Source organism: Corvus hawaiiensis, chromosome 1, assembly GCF_020740725.1.
Source record: "Corvus hawaiiensis isolate bCorHaw1 chromosome 1, bCorHaw1.pri.cur, whole genome shotgun sequence".
Taxonomy (NCBI): domain Eukaryota; kingdom Metazoa; phylum Chordata; class Aves; order Passeriformes; family Corvidae; genus Corvus; species Corvus hawaiiensis.
In genome coordinates, this window is record NC_063213.1 from 77,909,006 (window position 1) to 77,934,681 (window position 25,676).

Here is a 25,676-nt window from a genome sequence, read left to right on the forward strand (position 1 = left end):
TGTGAATCTGCTGAACAGACATTGTATCTTCACCTCCTGTATCTGAATCTACGATGTTTCGATACAAATTCTTAAAAAAAACCCCAAACAACAAAAAAACCCCCAAGCAAACACAGAAATAAACAAAAACCCCAACAAATAAAGAAACAAAACCCACATAACCTCCCACGAGACACACAAGGTGAAACACAGGCAGTGTAGGAAAGAAGTAAGTTCAAGCTGACAGGGGTTAGGAGCACAGCCTGTGAAGCACAATTCTCCTGATTCTTGGTTTATGCTTAATTTCCACAATTGCCATAAACAATTCCAAAACACACTACTGGATTTTTCAGAACACGAACCTGAGGCTTGGCATGAAGGTTCATTTCGAGACTGGGATGTGGGGGGAGTGTGTGTGTGTGTGTTTATTTTATTTTCTCTCTTTTTTAATATGCATTCTAAAACATGTAGAATTTAAAGTGTTCAGAATGTTACTGCAGTGCAATGTGCGTGTTTATATAACTATCATGAAAAACACAGAGAAGTATCGCTTTGAACCTGGGCTCTCTTAAACAATTTTTCTTCAACAGAGATAAAATAATGAAAAATACTTAGTTAAACTGCTAGCCAAACTCTTATTGTTTGTACCACTCCTGGAAAAGACCCTGGGGAGCAGCAGCGGAATCTGTGCTATTGATTGGCTGGTTAAAGAGAGGCCTATTAGACTGAGACAGGCTAGATTGATTATACAGCAGCAGAAGGAGCTCAGATTCAGAGCTGAGTGAACGTCAGGGTGAGAGAGAGGGAGAGCAAGTGAGAGAAAGCGCGCAATAGAGGGAGACTGTACCCACTATAGCATCAGTATGTGACAGCTGGTGCCTGATAACACTGATATTGAGCTCCTTCACTGGAGAACTTGCTGAGCTACCCTTTTTTTCATTTGCAAGACGATTCCAGCTCTAAGCCAGTGCAACTGATGGCAGACTGAATCTTGGAATAGTTCATTTTACTTACAATTATATCTCTCATGTTCTGCATCTCTGAAAAAAGGCTTATTACAGAAGACAAAAATTCGTCCTCTCCCCTTGCCTCACATAATATTGATGATATACAGAGTTTGATCTTCCAGGTAAGGAAATTATTATTTGCTTTTCTGAGCAGCTAAAAAAGGAATTATTCTTTTTGTATCTTTCATGTTAAATACAACCTTTGGCATTTGTTCTCAGAATGCGTTTTTTGCACTTGTATTTCTTTCACCCACAGATTATATGCATCAATTATTATGTACACCTGAAGGAAATTAACAGGACATGGTTTGTGCATTGCATTTATCATGCTTAACCCTTTAGATGAATGGAATGAAAAAACCAGAAAAGATTATTTCTAACTACTTGGATGATGTTTTAATGTGACTTGTCCCACACATGCTAAACAGTCTGAAGTAATAATGGCACACAAGCTCTCCCATATTATTAATTTATTAGTGTACCTATTGTGAAGCCAGGTAGAGAGAATATTTACCTGAAGGATTTCTCAGTGCTTGTCAGTAGTTTGAAATAGTATCAGTCTTTTGACTGCAAGCTTACCACTGCTGAGCAAATATGGTCAGCTGTAAATAATATATCATTAGACTGCCATTTTTTATAGATATAGTAGTAATTGCTAGCATTCTGCCTGCAAAGTGAAGATCAAGACTTATGACCTGAAATGTGAAACCTAGGATGTTCTGTTACACTGTGCTGCATGTTTGAAGCAGCCACCCCATGGACCGACTGCCTGTTTTGGTATGACATTGACACTACTGTCTCCTAACTGCAGAGCTTTACATAAAGTTTCTACATATTTCCTTCAGCTGTGTTGTAAGTGGTTTTGCTGTGATAGGTGATAGGTTGTGATAGATTGCTGTGGTCCTGAAGGAGATAAACTATATCTGAAATAACCTAGCTTTTGGATTTGAACTAAGGAATCAGGAAGTTGATTGACTGGGGGTTTACAGGCCATGGGAGCATAGTGCTAAGACAGCTCCTTCATTAGCAGCACATTCCTTCCAGCTGTGACAACATTCACCAACTTCCTCATCAGTTTGTGCACTCTGCTTCTTGCTCCAAACTGCAGAGTTTTTCCTATGCCAGCTACTGTGATTATTCCCTCTGGATGAAGTAGAGGCATCAATCTATTAATGCTAGCATTTAAGTAGATTTTGACCCAGTCAAGTACAGTGTTCCAATATTTTGGCCAGTTAAGAAACTGCCTATAGCAAGGTCTTGCTGCTAGAATGTGCACCTACATATAATCCAATTTATCCAATGACAAAAGAATCACAACTGCAGAAAAGCACATTCTTCTCTTCCTTTACCAAGAAATTTTTAATAAATTTCCATAAAACACCATACTTAAATACTTAATGACTTCTCAGAAACCTAAATGAGAAGTGGAGTTGTCAAAATGATTATTTATAATTTGTAAAAGACATAAAAATTGAGGAGCTTAGGTATATATACAGATTTTTTAAAAAACTAACAATAATTTTAAGGGGGTATCTAAGTGACCCCATGAATAAAATATGCAATGCTTAAGAGAAAGCTTCATCTTCTATAAAGTATCATATGAATAAGCACTGGCAAAACAGGAACTACACTAATGAGCCTAAGGCTCATTAAGGCTTACTTAAACTATAGCATCTGTGCTGTTTTAATACCTTATCTCTTCTCTATGAATAGTGTTTATGTTGTTTCTTATATACACAAATGTCAGCAATTTCAATGTTCCCTTCTGAAACTCTTTCCAGGTAGCCAGAAATTCTCTTGGGGGCACATTTTGCCACCATTGCTTTATTGAGTGGTATTTTACTACCTAAAATGGTGCCAAAGGTGAGCACTCCATACATTGACTATGGAGTTAGAGCGCAGAATCGGACCATAAATAATGGAAAGAAACCCTTTACATTTTAATTACCTGACTGAAAATTTTAACAGTAAGACAAAGACATGGGTTTTGAGGGCTAGATCTACCAAGCATAGACTGTATTTTATAAGGAGCTAAGATAATTGAATGTCTAATTCACTTTGTATTCTTACAAAGCTTAAGGCCTGCCTCAGTATATCTCATGTTCAGTTTGACTAGCAAAAAATATTCCTTTATGAATGCTCAAAAGATTTCCTGCAGCTCTTATTAATATCTCTCTTTTCTCTCTGAAAAGTCTTGTTCACTATACCCATGCTCTTTAAATATACCTTATAATTTTCTGATTAGGAAAAAAATCATGGTAGTTCTATGATTTCAAAGACAGCAGTATTGTTTCCTCCAATTAGTGTCTGTTACTAGTCAGGTTACATCCAAGCCATGAAACTCCAAATAACACTAAAAAGTGTTTATTTTTGCAATGGGAATATTTCATTTGAACCTTAATTTTATTTAAGTTCAAAAGAGAATCAGAAACCCAAACAATTAGTTAAGCTTACATTCATAAGATGTTTTTCTACTCATATATTATTAATTTCCACATTAAATATTGTAAGCATTTTCTTTTGTAAGATTCAGAAAAAAAAATAGATGAAAAAAACTCAAATCAGAAAGTGTTAAGAGTTTACACAGCACAAACTGTGCATTTTCTTTCAAGTCTTTGATGTTGTTTATGTTAATCTGGACTTTTTGCAACACTTTAAACTGATTCAGTTATGTCACCTTTTTCTCAAAAGATTAATTTGACCTTTTTGAAATTAATGTTGCATTTCTTTCCAGCTTGAACTTACAGAATGTGAAATTTATTTTTATTTTCCTAGCTAACTTAAAGCCATTAGGGGGCTCTTTACTCCTATGATATCACACAGCAAGCTGCAATAAAAAGATATAGCTAGTTACTAGACTTGTTACCAAAAAAAATTCTACTTGAATAATTTATTTTGGGTGTAGACCATTTTAATAATACAGAACAACTAAAAATCTCTCTATTTTTTTTTGTTTGTTGAAGATGGTCCTGTTTATTTTGGGTTTTGTTTTTTTTTTATTGCACATAATTAAAAACTTTTACTGTGAATTAATGGTTATGTCTAGAAGTTACTTTATGTGCCATAAAGGAGAAACAGGGAACATGTTCAGCAAAAACTTTGAAGTAATCCCTGGAATTACTAAATCTAATTAAGAGCCTGATTATGAAGCACCACTTCTGTCCAAGAAGCTAGAGCTTATTTATTCCAGTAACTATGAACAATGGTGCAACTACCACTAAAAAAAAAAATTCTGTTGAGTACTGTTACACTGTACTGAAAATAACTTAGAGTATCTAGAGGTGACATACTCTTCCCTTACACAGCTTGCTTTCAGAAGGGCTAAGTATGTGACCAGGATTTTTCAATCACTCCTTATTTCATGAAACAAGAAAGTTTCAATTCTGAAAACATTTACTCATATGAGCAGCTACACCATGGTTACTCTGAAGCAAATTCCAACACCTTTTTTCTGCCTATTACCCTTTAGTTTCTGTAAACTCATTGCAACACTGTATCTGAAAGCAGTTGTGAAGTTTGTACTATTTCTTGTGGGGTTGTGAACTTTGTATGGTTACTTATGGGATTCCTTGGAAAGAACTATAGAATAGTCTAATGCAGGCTAAGGAAAGGAATTTAATTTGTTTTAAAGCAAAGCAAAGAAGTTGTAAACACTGCAGTATCATGCTGAGGTGATGCCAGGAGAAACATGAGTATCAAAAGACAAGCAAATTAATTGTCCACCTGTTCCAGTTTTGAAGAATTTTTTTATTCCTGCCATACATGAAAGAAAAAAATCCCAAGTTGGTAAATTATTTTACCCACCCTGAACCAACTTGCTACTTTATATTGTTTAGCTTGGAGAGATTCCAATAGTACCGACTCCATTCAAGAAAAAAAAGAAAATAAAAAGGACTGACACACTTTGTGATACTTGACATTCACAACAAAGGAGTATAATCTAACCAAGTTGGAATAAAAAAAAAATCATCAAGATAAAAAATTATTTTATTTCCTGGTTTTACTACACATTTGAATAATCTCTCTATTTTTGCATCCTATTATATTATCGTATGACATATCAATGAAGAACTTTGTTCTGCTAAACAGCATCTATAAATTCCAAACAGGATCTCAAGACACTTTGTTTACTGCTCTGCACAGACAGGGGTCATGCAATATAATGAAATTGTCAAAAATATGGAATAAATCAAGTATTATTTCTGAGACAGATAATTGATGCTTCAAACTCAGAGAAGATGATCTTCATTAGCTATATTATTAGCACATTGCAAATTCAGCATCATACAAATTATCTTCCTGTTAGTAGAAGAGGGCTTTTTCATTGCTAAAAGGTGGCTAAAGTTAACTATGGCTTGCTTGCATTTCAAGTAATTAATTATGTACATGAACAGTCACCAAAGCTGAGATGGCATTAGTATTAGTAATTTATCAGGCACAGCACCACCCGCCAGTCAAAGAAGGGGATTTTCCTGCTCTGCTCTGCACTGGGGTGGTCTTACCTGGAGTCTTGTGTGCAGTTTTGGGTGCCACAATGTAAGAAAGGTATAAAGCCATTAGGGAGCATCCAAAGGAGGGTCACAAAGATGATGAAAGGTGGAAGGGAGGGCAGGGCATATGAGGAACAGCTGAGGTCACCTGGTCTGTTTAGCCTGGAAAAGAGGAGACTGAGGGGAAAGCTCATTGCAGTTACAACTTCCTTATGAAGGGAAGAGGAGGGGCAGACACTGATCTCTTCTCTGTGGTGACCAGTGACAGACCCTGAGGGAATGACATGAAGTTGTGTCAGGGGAGGTTTAGGTTGGATATTAGGAAAATATTCTTCATCCAGAGGATGGTCAGGCACTGGAACACATTCCCCATGAGAAGTGGTCACAGCACCAAGCCGGACAGAGTTCAAGAGTTTAGACAATGTTCTCAGGCACATGGTGTGATTCTTAGGCTGTCCTGTGCAGGGCCAGGAGTTGGAATTTGATGATCCTTTTGGTTTCCTTCCAACTCAGGATATTCTATGATACTATGACTTTATTTAAGGCCCAAGCAAATTGCAGGAAGAATGACAGGAAGTGTGTAGCAGAAGCAAAGAACAGAGACCACTTCTTGGTTGGAGTCAAGCGCCCTAGCAATAAGACTCTTTTCTTCTCTATAAAACAGTTTAATTCAATTGTATGCTCTGCTTCCTTGAAATCAATGAAATTTTATGTAAAAGATAAAAATTAAACCCATATAAGATTCTGGCACAAAGTTTCTGCAGAGCGTCACTCCAGAGGTAACTATAATTTACTGGCTGGTTAATTTATCCCTTATATAAACACACTATGCAAAGCACTTTGAAATACTTTTGAATAAAAACTGTTGTGTAAATGTAAAGTATTATTATGGCAAACAGAAGTCACTCAAAGTTGACAGAAGTCACTTCAGCTAATGAAAGTTGCAACAGTCTGGGGTGCTTTATTAAGCATGAATAAATAATTCATCTCTGATGAATGTTTAAAGGCTGAAAAAGCAGTTCTTCAGACATGTACTCAAATAAGAAATACTTAATTTCTTTTTCCTATTTCATGTTTTCTATAATATATGAGGGGAATAATTCAAATGACTAGATATTCGAAGCAGAGAGGTTTGCAAAAGCAATTAATATATGTACTGTTGAAATATTTTAAAGAGAAGTAATAACAATGTAATCTAAAATACACATCATAATACAATGAAAAGCAAAATCTGCTGGTTTTAAAATATTTTTTTTTTTATTTTTACTGGAAAAAATTACATAGCAAATGAAATTGCACTAAAACAGCAGCCCGCAGCTTCCTCAAATTTGCATAAAAACCTAAAAAAAAAAAAAAAAAAAATATATATATATACACACACACACATATGGTGTCATCCCTGCCGATGGCAGGAGTGTTGGAACTAGATGATCTTTAGGGTCACTTCCAACCCAAGCCATTCTATGATTTGACGCTATTATATATATGCATATATGTGTGCATATACCTATATTTGAGCTTATATTTTACTGTTTGTAAAGAAAAGAATATTTTACTGTCTGTAAAGAAGTATATACCCCTGTTCTGGAAAATTTGCAATTTTAAGTAACACAGCCATGTAGAACCCAAACATGTTCCCTGAGTTCCATAAAAAGAAAGGGTTTTTTGGTTGTGAAGCCACTTGAGGGTCCAAGTTAAAAGACAGGTGTCACCAAGAAATGCAGATCAGCAGAGCATTACATGCCACGATTCTAACAAAATACTATTTTCCCTGATATTGAAAACAGTTTGTTCACATAATCTGCTTTAATGCTGTGATGTGGTAGCAGCATGCAACTAGCTACCATTAAAACACACAGTACAGTTTTGAGAAAAGCTCTTTAAATTTTTAGCTTTGCTTGAATTTCAAAACTTAGAAGTGAGTCAAAAGTGTTGCTGCTTTGCAAAACACTGATTATGTTTGGCTCTGGAACAAGACATGGATAAATCCTGCTCTGATCAGTGACTATTAACAATGGTCTGTGGAGTATAAAGTGAGTGAACAAAGTTCTGCAGAGCAGTTGATAGTGAGAAGTAATTCATTGTCCTCTGGCAGATCTGTAACACTGAGAATTAATGTGCTTTCAGCAGAGACAAAGCTATGGTAACACCTTGACTATTTATACACCTTCTTTTTTCCCTCAGAACTTTTTGATTTGGGATATATGACTGAAATATTTTTTTCTTCCCTCCAGTTATCAGATATTGAACAGAAAAACAATACAAACCAACCAACCAATGAACTAAACAAACAAACAAAAAAAAAAAAAAACACCCACCAAAAAATATCCCACACCAAACCCCTGTCAAATTCACTTTTGGGCAAGTTGTTAAAGGTGAACAAAATTAAATGTCAAAAATTAGTAAATGATGATAAAATTTTTCCTTGAATATAGTGAAACATTGGTTTTGTTTCTAATACTATGTAATAATCAGAAGGTCGAAGCTCTTTGTGGCCCAGAATACTTATCAATGACAGTAGGAATGTTTTGCAGCATATGGAAATTATGTATACCAGAAAGGAAAAATACATGATATTCCTTTAAATACTATAAAGTTTAGTTCTAGTAGTCTGTTTTTCTTAGGGGTACATAGAATTCATCAACTTCTAAACACTACTGAATATAAATTATAGTATTTTGCTCTTCCTGGCTTCTTACAACTCATTAATAGTTCTTAATTCTATGCAACACAGCTGTACTGATATGTGTAAGGACAGTTCTGAGATTAATGTTGCAACTTTCAAGTGTAAATAAGAACAAAATCATCTGACAATTCCTGCTACTGGTGCATTTTATTGAATTGGATTAAATAATATAAACATATCCTTCATATTTATTTTTAGTTTAACTTATAACAGACTATATCTTCTTAATACTGTGTGTGGAACCAGAATTTGAACCTATCTTCTTAAATGAAATCATAATTAACTTCTGATGGGGAAATGTAGTTTCAAGTTTCCTGCCTTATTTTAAGACAGGAAATTCGAAGCATCTTCAGGTAAGCTTGGATAATATTCAAGGGACTCATTCTTGGATGTTTGTCCATTAATTCTAGGCACTGTCATACACCAGTATATATGTATAGAATCTAACTAGCAAAATTATGGCAATGTCATCAGTACGTGCTATTTATTAATTTATGCCAATAAAACAAATGTCAGTGCCTAGGATTACAGCTGTTTTGAGGTAGTTTATCACCAGCAAAGTTGGAGCAAAGTGTGAAAGTGTCTATCAAAAATGGAAAATCATCCCTGAATTGCATGACCAGGACCATGATCAAGCAGATGTGTCATGCAGACATTATTCTGAAGATCAGAGAGAACACTGGGAAAAGATATTTCTTTTGCAGTCTGTATCCATATATCATTTGATGCCACAACATCTCTAGGACCTTGGAGAAAGGCTTACAGCTCTTTTACCTGGCTAACTCTCAGATACATGGGATCAGGAAGACAACATGAGTGAAATGATGCAGATATACAATTAGTAATTCTTGTCACAATTTTTGTACTGTTTAAGAAAATCGTTCAAACTGGAGTTGTACCTTACTCTAAAGTGACACAGTTTAGTGACTTTGCTTTCAAGGGGAACAACTAAATAATTATACATGCCTGCTTCCAATGTGAGGTACAATCTCCTCCCCGCTCTAGGTCATATTTTCAATGTCTTGTCCTAGTGCAGCAAATGCAACATGGCCGGGACATATAAAACTTCTTAATAACTTTAAAGAATTAAATGAAATTATGTTACACAGAGAGAAAAATATGCATAAAATCTGTCCAACTATGATTACATATCAATCTAAATGAAAATCCTTTGTCTGATGATTCTATAATTCTCTTAGGTATCTAGATTTCTACCAATTATTTTTTGTTCATACATATATACAAGTATCTGAAACTCATTAACTTCTTCACCTGTTTTTATAACTAAGTGTTCCTGCCTAAAAATTTTGGAGAAGCCCTACTGCAAGAACTGTTGTCACTTTGTGTGGTTGATACACACTAGTGTGTTGGAGGAGTAAATGTCAAGATTTACAGGATGTCACAATTAACTCAACCACAAGGTTTTGTCATGCAAAACAGTTCAAACTACTTTCCTCGAGGAGAGGTATCTTTCTTTACTTCGTATAAACATTGGCATAAGAGTACACATACAGACATTTACCAAGAAATAAATTATATACTGTGAATCTCCATTCTGGTTTACCATCATGTATTTTCTTTGACTCTGTCATAGGTTAACATTCTTAAGAGGAATCAAAGAATACTTTAGCCATGAACATTTTCCAGACAGTGATTTGTAGACCAATCTTTCTATCTATGCATATCTGAGGAATATCATTACAGTCTTTCCTACTTCTATAACTATTCATCATCTTCACTTCCATAAGATACCTGCAGATGTTTTAGATTTGTGCTAAAATCCAGAGAGAGATGCTGTACAGTATGTGAAAATATTGCATGTAGCAAATGTGCATGTATGTGAAAGTAAAAAAAAAAAATCTACGTGACACTGACGGCATCAACTATTTCAGCCTGCATGGTATTTGGAGAGGTTATTTGTCCCTGATAATTTTGCCATTGATTTTACACAATTTTGCAAGTCTAGAACTTGTGCTGAAAAGTATTGTCATTTTCTTAGATGGCACAGTTTCAAGTGTTTTGTGCTGAAGATACCTATTTCAAAACTAAAACTTCTTTGCAAGTCTCCTGTGTCCAGGACCAGATATAATCTTTATTACTTCCTTTTCCTTTTCCTCTTCCTCTTCCTTTTCCTTTTTCTCTTCCTTTTCCTTTTCCTCTTCCTCTTCCTTTTCCTTTTTCTCTTCCTTTTCCTTTTCCTTTTCCTTTTCCTTTTGTTTTTCCCTTTCCCTTTCCCTTTTCTTTTTCTTTTTCCTTTTCCCTTTCCCTTTTCCTTTTCCCTTTCCTTTTCCCTTTCCTTTCCTTTCCTTTTCCCTTTCCTTTCCTTTCCTTTCCTTTCCTTTCCTTTCCTTTCCTTTCCTTTCCTTTCCTTTCCTTTCCTTTCCTTTCCTTTCCTTTCCTTTCCTTTCCTTTCCTTTCCTTTCCTTTCCTTTCCTTTCCTTTCCTTTCCTTTCCTTTCCTTTCCTTTCCTTTCCTTTCCTTTCCTTTCCTTTCCTTTCCTTTCCTTTCCTTTCCTTTCATTTCATTTTATTTATCAAAGTCTGCACCAAAGTCTGTACCACTTTTCTTGGGTTTTTCCTCCTTTTCAATGGCATTTTTTTTCTTTTTTTCTTTCTTGTTTTGGGAGAAGGTGGCGGGATAGAGTGGGCAGAGCAGGTAACAGGTAGTATCTTTTATTAAGAAAAGAACATAAGGTCAGCCATTGAAGTCTGTAGTAATTTGGAATTTCATCTTTTTGGGCGATAAGAATGTTGAAGAATTTGAGGGGTCTGGTTTTACTTGTTTGTGGAGTTTTTTTGGTCGGTGTTTTAGTTGTTGAATCTCTAGTCACTAAAGTTTTAAGTGTCTACACTTTAATTAGATAAATATCTCATGTGGACAGAATATACTGTTCTGCCTTTTGAAAGACCTTTACTTTATTAATGAATTTGTTTAATTTCCACACCCTTCAATAAATCATCTACTTGGATATGAAATTAAATATAATTAGGTCATCCTGTATGCATGCTTTCATTGTAGATGATGTCTGAACCACTCTGGATTTAGCTGCACTTTTGCACTTTCTCAATATGCGTCAACTAGGAAAATTCAACATAATATCAGGTGCCCTACTCTCAGAAATGATAATATGTATCTGGAAATACAGTATGTGAAGTCTTATGGACATTAAAGTATAATCTTTCAGGAATAAAAAAAACCCAACTAAATTCAAACTATAGCTAGCGATTGAACTGGGAGATTATGACAGTCTACTTACAAAATTTAAACTACCTTTTTAAAAAAACAGCAGTAAGCAAAACTATGACATATTTAACAAATAACGTTGTCTTGGTAGTATTATCTTGAACCTAAATAAGATATATGGCTGTTGTTTTACATGACACTTTCTAAAATCTCTCTTTCGTTATAGATACATATGTATGCACAACTCAGTTACTACATAATTTTCTTTTGAGATCTCAAACAATTGTTAGATCCACCACTCTTAGTTTGATTTCAGATAAAATGCAGAGTATGCTGGAAATTTCATCCCTATCTGACACTGTTGGGGCTGCCCGAGGCAGCACAGCGTCCAGCTGCAGACGTCCTTGCTGTCAGATGCAGCGTGCAGGGAAAGCTGGCTCCTTCGCAAGGAGCGAGCCCCAAACAAAGATGATGTAAAAGCATCAGCGGAGGCAAAGGACGAGAGAGAGGTCTTTGTATAGGTTCCAGCTGGTTTACTGCAGGTGGAGAGTCCAGGGACAAAGACCAGGGATAAAGGAGAACGCAGTATTTTATACGGGGGTGGAACAAAGGGAAACAACCAATGGGGATCGACTGAGGAGGAGGAGATAAGAGAGGAATATCCAATAGGGATAACTTAAGGGAGGGAATTACATGAGTAGATCAATGGGGGCATCAAAGAAGGAAGAACTTTCCAGAACTAATACATAAGCAACTAGGAAAAATACATAAACATGAACTTATACATAAAACTGGGTGGAGAACTCCTAAACCCATAAACTTAAAATATGTAAACTAAGAACCATTAGGAACATGGGAACTCGCCGTAACCAAGGGATAAGGATTAGACCTTGGTGTTCTGGAGGCTTGTCCACCAGTCCTCTGAATGTTCTGCGGCTGTGGCCACCACCACATGCACCACAACACCTATCCTCCAAAAAATAGCATGGATAATCAAAGTCATTGATTAAATAACTTAAGTATAAGTTGTTAATTCTCACAGGCAGTCTACTCTTGAAATCAGATCCTGAACATCATTTGCCTCCAATGTTCCAAGAATCAGGATGGTTATTTCCTCTGAGCTAGAAAACTCTTCTGGCATAAAGAAGCATATAAATTTTGGCTAATGTACCATATGTCAGATGATAAGTTGTCATAGTAATTTCCACAACTTTTAATTATTCTTATTTCATTATATTTTAAAGTATTGAAGCCAGCTGTAATTTAATTTTGTGATTTTGTACCACACTGTGGTGTTTGCAGAGACTTTTTATCCTCGTGAACACAAGTGCTGTTCCTTGTACCTAACACTGAGCAGTATTCACAATATTAGATGCAAAAAAATATATATTCTTAACAACGTTGAACAAGTTTTTAATAAATAATGAAAAAAATTCTCTCTATAAAGTTCCTTGTCTAGGGAAATGAAAAGCAAGATGTAAAGAAGGCCCTGATTTTTATTGTTGTTTGATCTTACAATTCTTTCTCAAACAATAAATCAATTCTTTAACACAAACTGTACACATAGGATTGTTAATCTTGACAAGGACCAAAGAAATATGCCACTTTTCAATCCGTGTTATATTTTCTGACAAATCTACATGTTATTCTTTTGCCTTAATGGACATTTCTGCCATCTTTCTCCCATTCTCTTCTCTGGAACAAAATAGTCCTAGAGGTGTTATGCTTTTAGAGAAAAGGAGTAAATATAATTCTTCTAGATATAATTCATAAAACTCAGGAAGACCCAAAATACTGTTGAAAGTGTTCTACATAGCATAAAACTTTCAGGATGTGAAATATTCTTTAATGTATCTATATCATCAGAGATTAATGATTTATGTCATACTACCAAGTATGGATTAAATCATACTTTAAAAGTATGATTTAATTAATTTAATTAAATGTGATTTAATTAAATATTATTAAAACCAACAAAACATTCAAGGTCTAAGTTTGAACTTTGGAATAATGTAGGGATAACTATGCTCGTCTTTTATCATGCAGCATTGGTTTCTCAGTGTAGTCTTACATTAAAAATTACTAAAACTCGAAGACTCGTTTTAAATTTCCTTTGAATATTGGTGATTTTGCCAATTACAGAATGAATGATTCAAGGGTAGTTTTAGAATTACCTAGATAATAGTCCCCTTAATGTATTGTGAGAATAAAAATATTAATCAAATTCAAATAAGTTTTCTAGGTGCCTTAATTTGAAATTTGCCTATTTTCCTATGCATTATCTAGCCTGAGAATTGCATTTGACATGCAAAGATGTAACCTCCATGGGAATTACAGCTACAATTGGTTTACAAGTAATCACACACAAACAAGTGCATATAGATATCTACAGTTATAGATATCAGCATATATAACTATATAACCACAAGTCAGAAGCTTCTGTTTGGAAATTGAAAAGTCCCAATGCTCCACGATTCTAAAAATTAAAATTTATCCACCAAGAAAACTGAAATGGAAACAAACTGGGCATCGGGATAAAACAGTTTTCTTGTCCAGCAGCAATATTTTGCTGTGAATGACCCCCTTACCTGCGTTTAGCATGTTGATTACTCAGTCCACTGAAGCTCAGGGTGCGGAGCAGAACCATCAGTCAATAAAGTAATTTATGATGATCACCCTTCTGGGCAAACTAGAGGATGAACTAGTCATTAATGTTTTCTTCTAGCTGAGGAAATCTGTTCCCCTGTTGATAAATATTCACCAAACAAACAAAATCCACCAGCCTCTCTAACATTTTCTTCTTACAGAGATGTGAGAGGCTGTAGTTGAAACTGATTGTGCTTGAATACAACTTAATAAGAAGAAGTATCTCTTTTTAACCTATGAGACTCTGATAGATGTGTTCATCAATAACATAATTGGTTTAATGATACAAGAAGCTGATGTTAGGGTGGCTTCAAGTTAGAGAAAACGACTTCCCTTAAATGTGTTGGATGCAATGCCACCATTCCACTGAAGCAGAGAGCAAAATATGGACATGTCTCACATTTCTACTGACTGTAGCTGAATGTCCCTTGCAGGAGTACAAAGGAAAGGTTGCTTTGTTTCAGCCCCCAGCCAAGGCTCCCTCTGTTGGGTGAGTAACACTCTGACACGGCTGAGGGCCAGGGCCAGGTCTGGGACTGGAGGCTGCGGCTGGAGGTCGAGGTGTTGCCTATAGAACCTTCTGGAAAATTGCTGCTAGTGTGGGAAGGAGCTACCTGTGCCACCCACAGGACAGCTGGGGGCCCAGGGAGTACAGCTGGGCAGAAGCCAGGGTGATGGAGGGCAGTCTTGTGCCCTCCTTGTGGTGTGGCTGTGGGAGCCATCTCCTGGCCCGTGGGGGAAGGGAGTGGCAAGGAGTGGGCTGTGGGGAGGCGGGGCAAGCCCTTCGAGTCACCTGTTTTGCTTTCTACTCTTTTGTGGGGCCCTCCCTTTAGCGGCCTGTGCTGTGGCCATGTACCTTCTTGTTTGTATATCACCTGCCTGGGTGCCGGAGTGGGGGGTTTGGTTTGCTGCTGGATTTGCTGTAGGGGGAGTATTTTGGTGGTCCTGGCTGCATTTGCTGAGGAGGCAGCCAGGCTTGGAGGGGCCAAGAGTGAGGTTTTTGCAGAATCAGGGAGTTAAACCTCAGGGAAACTCGCCTGAGAAACTGCAGCCAAGGCCTGCTTGTGGTGGATGAGGTGCTAATAACTAAGGCTAAATTATTTTAGACAAGAAGCAGTTTAGGAGAAAAGAGGAAGGGGTAGGGGCAGACCCTGGAGGTGGTGAATGCAGGAGTGCTAGAGGACCAGACTTGTAGTATAAGAGTTGTAGATGGCAGTACTATTTGCAAAATAGGACCATGTTGTGGATCCTTGGCTTGAGGGCTGTATTATATCTTAGACACTTCTAGACGATGGTAAGATAAGGAAGTAAGAAGTATTCAGCTCTGAAGACTGGGGTTGTGTGGGTTGTGTTTAGTTTCACTTTCCTCTTTTTACCAAAATACCAAATCATGTTGAATGACGCTCTCCTATGTTGCCGGTAAAGCAGTCTAATCTGAGTGTTTCAGACTTGGAGTGCTATTTGTTCAGTGTGCAAATCCAAATGAAGCAACATCAAGAGAGCCTCAGAGAGATGTGCAGCTGACGTGTGTTTCATGGGCTCGTGTGCTGAGTTAATTCAGCCAGGCTGCTGGCAGATGGAGAGAGTCTCTGGCCTTTGCCTTACTTCATCTTGCCATCCCATTGACAGTGGCCAGAGTAGCCCTTGAACAAGCTGTCATTCCTCATTGCTGCCAGACCTGTTACTGGCAAGTCCCATAGCACTTCGGTAACTATCCATGACCTTCTTATTTCAGAAGTCTTTGGTTTTCCAAAATTGTTTTTTTATTCAAGCTGTCAGTCTCTTACAAATATGTAGAAAAATCATGGGCAGTTCATGAAATGACAATGACTTTGTGGCATAGGCTCACATTCAGAGATTAATTTTTCCCCATCTCTCAAGTATAATATGTCATACTGATCACAAAAAATGTTATACTGTACCGGAGAAAGAGCTTTCCTGCAATTCCCAGGTTCAGGGGGAAGGATCCAGGAAGGTGGCTAATGAATTAATGAATTAATGAATTAACTGGTGCCATTTGAACTATTGTGAAAATACTGTCTACTAAATTGTATGATGGGAATGAAAACAACATTCTTTATATTCTCACTCCGTAAGTCTAGTGCCTATGACTCACATTTAAGTGATTAGTTAACTTCTGTATTTTATTCAAATGATTGCTTAATAATACCAAGTGACGTCAGCTAAACTGTGAAAACTGGAAAAACAAAGAAACCTATACTAGACATAAGCTTTCACTCATGGTACAAATTCTGCCCTTTTCTTTATCAAATGTTAAACTGAAAAAAAAAAAATAGCTAGGGATGGTTTTCAGTAGAATTTAAGATTATTTCAGTGGGAAAATACAGTTTTGTCATGTTTCCTTCTGACTGGAGGTTTATGGACTGGTGATGAAACCACTTAAAACATACACAAAATGTATTCCAGTTCTTGCTCTCTGTCTTTATTGAGTCATAAATATATGTAAGATTTAAAATCTCTACATTTTTTTCTGGCTCACTGAAGTTCTCCATCTTTTTTTCACAAAGGCCTCATAAAGCAATCTGTTAAAAAAAAAAAAAAGAATGTATCTGGCTTTTTGCGATGGGAGTGTGAAAGAAGATGTAGGTGGTTTCTAGAAAAAGTGCAATCTCTTTGCTCTGCTGCCTTTGAGATGTATGTTTTGCAGATTTCTACAAGTATACATGCAAATGGATAGCTTTCTATTATTGTTTTATTTTAGATTAGTAGAAAGCAGCATGATTTAGGTAAATCAAAGAAGATAAATTCCTTGCTTTGTTCTAAAGACAAAAAAATCCAAACCTAATCAAATAATACCCAAAACCAACAACCAGCTGAAATTTAAGAACTTGTGTCATCTCTTACCTTGGACCAAATGAAAAGTCCACTATCTGAAGATACTTCTTCTGTTCAACTTCTCATATCAAAGGGTCCATAACTTAAATATAAATTGTGACTCTCAGGTTTTTATTTCACAAGCAAGAGCAGAGCTTTTACTGCATTGTGGTGTTTACAGGCTGTCAAAATTTTTGCATGGATTTGGTATTTTTTCACTAACAAGTGCTATTATATACAGCCATTCACTGAATTAAAAAATCAAATCCTCTAGGTGGTTTCTGTGAGCCAAATGATAAAGAAATTTATTCTTAAGAGCATTTAATTTTCCTACTGGATTTTAATATAATAACCAAGCCCTCAAATGATGATTTTTAAAATTACTTTCTGAATTATTTCTAAATGGTGGTGAAAGACGTAGAGCTCTGCCATCAAAATTGCAAGTGGGGCATGGTCAGCGTTGGAGCTGTTACTTATGCATATTATGTCTTATTTTATACAGCTGTCTGTTGTTATAATTTTCTTCTGGCCTGAACTCTTGTCCATACATTTGGGTTGTCGTAGAATACTTTCTTTTTTTTTTTTCCAGCTAAATTGCAGCATATTTTGGTAAGACTACACCCCAGGTCTTGTTTTCCTTTCTTGGATACATGTGGCAGTCAACAAGAGAGAATTCTGAATTGCATGCCTAGAAATCTTTGTGGAAGATGAACAAAGGATTTCTTTGCAAGTTTGTAGGAGATATGAACATGTAGGAACAATAAGGAAGAGCAGTTGTTATATAGAAGAATTCCCTCTGTGAATCTGATTCTTTTATTTTTTTTTTAAATGCTCTTAAAATGTTCTGTCTGTGTTTGTGGAATAGTCTATTGTACATCCATCAGATAATAGCCTACAATTTCCTACAACTAATGGAGTTATTCTGATATAGTCCAAACTACAAGATGGTGCAGACCTAGTATTTAAATTCTAATCTATATTGGAGTATAATATAATTAATGAGTTATGCTACGTGAATTAGGGGATCCTGAGTAGATGCTGTCTTTTGAATTAGTATTTATATGGTAAGGTTTTAACATTTGCCATTTTGCATTGCAAAATTTCCCTTTATCAGAAAGGATTGAAAATTTGACAAATTAACATTGATTCTGAGGCAAAACTGCACTACCGTGTCACTGGTATCAGCATTAGTGTCATGTACAGTCACATTACTCCTTAGGCACAAACCTTGTCTGAATTGTAGGCAGAATACAAATATGGAAACATGTATTGATACTGAAACTATAACACTTATTACTATTAATTAAAATTAAGCCACTTTTCTAAGGTGAAGGATTATTCATCACATGACTATTTTATGTAAAGACTGAGTACCTTTCAAGTTTAATATTACAGTTTAAGTAAATATTGGGTGATGTGTACAGAAAGAATAGATGAAGTCCTCTGTTTGTTTGTTTGTTTGGGGTTTTTGTTTCTTTGCCATGCAAGAGGATCAGTCAAGTTAATCATGATGATCTCCTCTTTCCTGCTCTTGACTCACTAATTTTTCTGAGGAAATAATACTTACTCTCATGTCTCTATAGATCAGATCCTGTGATGGTTTTTTAATGCATTTTTTATGTTATTTCTCAGCCCCGTGTCAGTCAGGATTTTTCTTAAAGCAACATTGGATCAGATAAAATTTTCAAAGATATTTTAACACTGTTTAGCTGCTTGTATCAGTGTTTTATTGCCTGAAGAAAGGAACAAGATATATTATCAAGAAATGAAGTACACCTTTCAAAATCAGGAAGCTTGAGTGGGGATTCCAAATTGATAGGTAGCTTAGAGTATTTGTCAAATGTTGATTTCTTTTTTTTATCATGTCTGTTTTTCTGGGTAAGGAAAATAAACATAAGTGTCTACCCTGTGCATTTAACACCCCAAAATCTTGGGGTATAAGGTGTGAAGATAAATGTTCTAGCTTAGTAAAGCCTTAAAACACTTTTCTAGAATGTACAAGCGTTTGAATATTGCTGTAGGCAGCAAAAACACAACTGTTGCTCCTCAGCTCCCCTTGAGTTCTGTTTTCATAGAAGGTAGGTAATGCAATGTACTTGCAATATTATTATGTCATACCATTATCTTGAAGGTGGAGAGCAATTGAAGACATGTGCAAAGCCACCTTCACAGAATCACAGAATATTCTGAGTTGGAAGGATCTCACAAGGATCACTTAGTCCTTTCTGAAAGTAGACTTGCACTTGTTTGTGCTTTAAAGGAATTATTGGATGTAATGTGCAAAATTTTTATTCAGATTTTCTTCTAAATAATGAGAATATTTGAGAAATACTGTCTCTTTGTGTTTGAAGGGCTTCTTTTGGAAACTGTAATTTAAAAAGATACTTCTGTTCAGTTTAACATTAGCAGACATCAAGTATTTGACAGGAAAAAATATTTTTTTTTGCCATGGGAAAAAAGTATTTTGCCCAGAAAAAATATATTGAGCTGATTAGTCTTTCAGGAGTGTTTCAAATCTAGACAACTTCTGAGGATGGACCATAAAATAATTATCTCTGTCTTTGTACAACATGTATCATTGAAGTAGCTGGTTTAGATAGGATTTCAATAAGAAAAGTAGGGATTTCTGCTATTAAGCTAGACATTAATTTTGCCTGAATGTAGTGGTAAATTTAAGGTGATCATTAAGGGGCAGGCAGAAAAGTATATTTATAATTATGTAGAAGGAACACAGGAGCATGCCCTGTATTAATCTTTAGGGTGAAGAACATCAGTTGTGCCAGATGCCCTCGGTAGGCTCAGTAGGCTTTCTTTGAAGCACTTCTCCCTCTCAGGTGTGTTTTTGCCACCGGAAATGACAACACATGGAGGAAAACTTGCAAGATGCATTCGAGTGCAGCAGCCGATTCATAAGTGTGATGCTGTGTGTTTCATGCCTGATATTTTTTATGGTTGTGGACACTTGCACCATCAGAAGTAATTAAGAGCAAACAAAAGAGCTGTGCACAAAAAAAAAAGCTTTAAATTATCTGTACAGCTTTGTGCTGTAACTACTGTAAGTATATTTTAGGAATGTAACAGGTATGCTACAGCAACTGTTGCAAGGGAAAAGGTTTATTTTCAGGCTATGTTGTCAGCTCTCAACAAAATGAATCACACACGGTGGGTGAGTAAAGCCATCCTGTGTTTATGATCCCTGACTCATTCCACAGGTTTTATTTGCTTCCATTTCAAAGACATTTTACTACTTTTGTACAGCAAATTGTATCTATACCATAAAGTAACAGTTGCAGCTTTTACAAGTCTGGGATTACATATTCCCTGGACAGTTTTCTTTTCATAGGGACAAGCCTTGAGATATCAAAATTCTGGAAAAGCAGAAAATTGTTAGAGGAAAGTTGGGCCCAGGTGACAAAAGGAAATTGGAAGAAAAAAGAAGACATGAAAAATAAATAGAGTCCTATTACTGCAGAGGACCAGCTGCAATACTCCCATGTGTTTGTGAATCTTGACCTCCCTTGTTAAAGGTGGAATTTTTTCTAGGAAGAGCTTGATAAATGCTTCATGCACATGTACATGTGTGGAAAGGTGACTTGTGGTGTCAGGGCAATAGTGTGGAAAGGAACTAGCATGGCTAGGAGATGAGAATAAAAGGAAGGAGGTATGAAAAGTGCTGTAGACTTGTATCTTATAACCTGCTTCTTCAGCTTTCACTTGCAGACCCTGTGCAGTTACTTCCTCTCATTCTGCATATTAAGAAAGCAGAAGATAGACACTAATAAGAAATGTAACTCCCTGAAACCAAATAAAATTTCTTATTTGTGCTTAATTAACAAATTTGCTGAAACTAATTTCTTTGTTGCAAAATCAGTATTGTGGTGCTGGGGGTTCATTTTTCAGAGCAAGTCACTGTGAACACTGTGGTGCCTGGATGGTTAAAAGTGGCTAATGTGAATATCAATTAATAGTGTTCTAGTGGCAAGGAGTTAAAAAAAAAAATTATTGTTTACACTTCTGCCTTAATTAGCATATAAACATGAAAAAATACAAGATACTGTTTCAGTTTCTCTCAAAAATGTATCACTTAGAGCTTGACATAGATCTGATACAGGAGGATACCAAGAACAGAAAACTGGGAAATCCTCAGATGGCTTGTTTCCTTTGTTATGAGCTAGTCCTCCGGAGTTTCTGATCACATCTTAGCTGTCATATGGGCCTTGCTATCTCACCCTGTCCTGTGGTACCACAAGCAAGAATGCAAGAGATGCTCAGTCTAACAGAGTTAATGAACCATCACCGAATATTTTGGAATGCTCTGTAGCAAAGTAGAAGTCAAAAGAAAGATGCTGTAAAGGGCAGCTCTAGTAGCATGTAGCAGAGCTCAAACATAGCACGTCCCTGTCTTGGATAAAAATCTTAGATAATTGCAGCAAATTTGTGGTACAAATGAAAATTAAAAATGCTTAAAACAAGCTGTTAGATTTTGGGAGAGTATTTCTTCCTAATGATAAATCTGATGACAAGTCTAATCATAAACATTTGTGAGATTATTTAAAGTATACATATAAACAGGCAACAGTTTAATATTTCTTTTGCGATAGCATGCTCTTACATTGTCCTCATCTGGTCTCTAGCTAATGTAATCTAGAAAATGTTGGGAAAATGGTTTGGAAAAGCATTTAGAGCTCAACTTATTGATGTATTCTGTGTTGGAAAACCCACATCCCTGCCCTACCTTTGCAAATTTCCAATGGTACCATGTATGTTTAAGATCATTTCAAAGAAACAGTAAGCCTATTAAATTTTGAATCCTTTGAGAAAGAACATCCTTAATAATCAAAATATTTTGACACCTGTCACTTGAGCCTTGTCATGCAAACCTAAACCTTTGTTTTCTGGAATGTGTTTTGTGACACATGCAGTTACTGGAAAGTCTTTAGAAACCCACTGCAGAATTCTTTTTTTTGCAGGTTATATGATGTTTTGATGTCAGAGATGTCACTTCTAAATTTGAAATAAAGTGCAAAACAATTCCTTTAAGCTCATATTCACCTGTTGCTCAATAGACTGTTCAACTGACATAAACATTTCCATGTGGAAAATTTAAATGTACATTCTTAAATAATATCAAATTTCCTCTTACTGTGAAAGTGCTTCAGAATTGGAAACAGACATCATTGGCATCTGAAACGGCCTGCATTTAATCTGCCTTGAATTATATAGGTCCTTTCTTACCCTCTGTGTATGCTTTGCATATTAATTAGACTAAGATTTCAGGGATGTAGCAGAAATTCTGAATTTTTTGTTTGTTTTTCTTTACCCCATGCAGCTTCCCTTCCCCACTCCCCAGCTGAGATTGAAACAATATCAAAATGGATCAGTGTAACTCAGTGTTGAGGAAAAGATGATAAATCTTTTTTTTAAAGTTTAGAAAGAAAAAATTAATTATGGGAATTGAAATAACAATTAAGGAACTTGAAACAGCTAGAAATCTTCTCCTTTTAATTCTAAGTATTTAGTGACAAATTACCCATGGATGTAATGTGTTTGCACAATTGTAATCTCTCTTTGGACCTCATATAAACATTGCAAAAAGCTAATTATATTGAAGATGTCATAATTAATGCATGACTTTTGATACTAAGTGGTGTAAATCTTTATTGATTTATATGATAGCTTGAACTCCATAGAAACTATAGATCCAAGAAGTGTTTTGTCCTTTCTCTGTTTATAGTTGACCTTTTAGAAAGATCTAACAAAGAGGGCTGCAGTCATCTTAGTCTCACAGTGCCTTGAGCCAATTCAGGAATGACCTCCAAGTACTGGGAGAAAAAAGTGCTGTCCAGTGCTAAAAGGCTGCTAAACCATATTAAAGAAGTAGTGATGAGTGTCTGCTGCCATAATTCACTGTAGTTTACTTTCATAAAAGGCAAAAATTTTGGTCCTTTTTTTAACATCTAAACACTGGAGTTTTTACTTCATAGCTAGTTGTCAACAGAAGCACTAGTGCTAAAATTCACTTTGGAAAATTATTTTGAATCCTTCTTCAGCTACTTTCTTAAGGATGCTTAGTAAGAAAACAATAGTCAGACCAAGTTCATCTGCTAAGAAAGTATGCTGTAACTTAAGGAACATAAAGACAGACGGCTCTATCAAGAGAAGTGGAATTTGGGAGTGAAATATTTGTGACATTTTGAGAAGAAGAAAATTGTTCTAACTGGTATTGCAGTATCTCATTCTTCACTTAAAAACAGCAGTGCTGCTGATTCGTAGGCCTGACCTGAAATTCATTTGTTTATCTGAGACACAGGCACAATAGTGGACTGAGGACATGCTTCTAGGCAATGCCATTATCCAAACATATTTTCCTAGCTTATAAAATATATCTAGATTGTTATTTGGTTATTTAGCTCTGTACACTGGCTGGAAAAAAAACCAAACCAGAAACTAAACAATAAACACACCCCATAATTCCTGTACACACCCCCCCACACCCCTTTTCTGAAGGTGTTCACAGTACCATTCATGGAATGCAATTAACAATCATCTTTATGCATAAAAGAAAATAAATCTCCCTTTCTCCTGTTTTGTAAGTTCCACTCCATGCTGCATAAACTTTTAAAGTTGAAATTAGAAGGGAACATATTTTTAAAACTGCATGATAATTACAATATTTCATTATCTCTTTTTAAAATTATTTATACAAAGACCTTCTTACTACTTAGAATTATGCATAATTTTTTTTTTTTTTTTTAAATAAATTTTGTTTCTAGGAGATGATTGGCAGAGATGAGGAATTGTAAGTTTGGGGTGGTTTGTTTTTTTTTGCCATGCAAAGATAGCATGCATTTTATTCTTATTGTTATTCAGAAAACAGGATAGCAAGAGTAATGACAATTTAGTGTCTCTGTACAGTCAGTTCACCCCTGTCAAGGAGAATGTTGAGACTTCCATTTTTATTCTTCCTTGTCCTCTGCTGTTGATTGTAAGAATACTAAGGAAGTTAAAGAATGTGTTTGTCAACTAGAACATCTTTCTGTTATGACCTGGATATTCATCAGCAGTCTTACTTTAGAAGTATGGTATAATGATAAATTTGGGTGCTAGCTGGTCTAATCTGGCTGTCAACCAGCAACCTTGAGTTGAGATGCTCTTTTATCTTGTGAAACACACAGATTCATGAGACATTCACTCTTTAAGTAAAATCATCTATTTAGCTTTTCTTCCCCCATCACCAACAAGGTGTGATGGTGTTTTGAATTTAATTTATGCAGTAAACAAACAATGAAATTTGTTTCTGTCAGCACTTCCATCTTGGAAATAACAAAGCAAAAAAAAGAATGCGGTGCAGTGATTAATGATTGCGATTAACTCTCTACAGGTTATGACTTCATGCCCCAATGATTCTTCTGTCATTACTCTGGATAAGATGCTACATTAAACACATATGCCCTCATCCATATGGCTTGCTAAAAACCTAGAGGTTGACCTTTGTATTTTTTACAAATGCACTTTCAATGCTGAATGTGTAACTTGTGCATCCTAGGCTGCAGTAAGAGGGGTGTTGTCCCTGGGTTAAAGGGGGTGGTCTTTCCCCTCCCAGTCAGCACTGGTGAGGCTGCACCTGGAGTTCTTTGTTCACTTCAGTGCTCCTGAGAATAGCAAGGACATGAACAAATTGGGAAGAGTTGTGGGGAAGGGTCACAAGGTTGAGAAAAGGACTGGAGCATCTTGCCTACAAAGAAAGGTTGAGAGAGCTAGGACTGTTGAGGCTGAAGAAGAGAAGACTCCATGAGATCTCATCAATGTGCATAAAATACCTGAAGTGAGGCTACAAAGGCAGCAGAGATTGGTTCTCTCTTTAGTGGTGACCAGAGGCAATGTGCACAATATACAACACATAAGGTTTTTTCTGAACATCAGGAAATACTTTTTACTGTGAGGATGACTGAGAACAGGTTTCCCACAGAGGTTGTGTAGAGTCAATCACTGGACATATTCAAAGCTGCCTAGACATGATCCTGTGCAACCAGCTATTGGTGTCCCTGTCTGAGCAGAGTAGGGCTGTACCAGATGATCTCAGGAGGTCCCTTCAAACCTCAATCATCCAGAGGTTTCCCCATCCCCTTGTGCTACTTGGTGGGAGGGAAGAGGAGAAGTGGGAGAAAATGTGTTTTTGTTTTTCTTTTGTTTATCAGCATCCTACTTTATTTTTAGTTGCCAGTAAATTAAATTATTTTGCCTCAAGTTGCTTTGGTTTTGGTTGTGATGGTAATCAGTAAGTGATCTTTCTGTTTTTATTGTGAACCAATGAAATAAACCAAGCTTTTGGTTTTATTTTCTCCCTTCCTTTGTTGGGGTGGAAGAATAAGAGAGTAGCTGGGTTGGGCCTGGTGGTCTGCCAAAGTCAATCCACCACAGACATAAATAGAAATAAAACTTTTTAGCTTGATTATAGCTTATTACATTTCTAATTTTTAAAAATCAATTAGAGTGTATATTGACAGGAAAAACAGAACAGTGATTCACATACCAATTACCACTGAATGTGTCTAGAGAATGATTATGATTTTTTTTTTAATTAATCATGTTTTGGGACTAAAGAAGAAAAAATATCTTCCAAGTTCTGAAGTCTTTTGTGCACCCCTATATATGTTACAAATTTCCTTGGTGCTTCCTTAACAGGGAATTCATTAAAAGGATATCTGTTTAAGTTACTCTTACGTTCTGTTTAAGAAAGCTCGTTTTTCATATTCTTTTAGTCTTTAGCTATGAAAATTGAATAAATCACTTCTTTACTACAAGAAGTCATAGAATAGTTGAATGATTTGAGTGAGAATGGACCTGTAA

The 25,676-nt window shown here is 36.0% G+C and overlaps 1 protein-coding gene across 7 annotated transcripts in view; it reads left to right on the forward strand.

The window, feature by feature from the left end:
* The first annotated feature begins 744 nt into the window (after positions 1-744).
* The window catches only part of CDH18 (cadherin 18), a 522,886-nt gene continuing 497,954 nt past the window's right edge, over positions 745-25,676 (forward strand). For all 7 annotated transcript variants that reach the window (XM_048311338.1, XM_048311426.1, XM_048311373.1 and 4 more), the window contains exon 1: positions 745-1,108. The gene's annotated coding sequence lies outside the window, so the exon portion shown is untranslated. The remainder of the gene's footprint in view (positions 1,109-25,676) is intronic.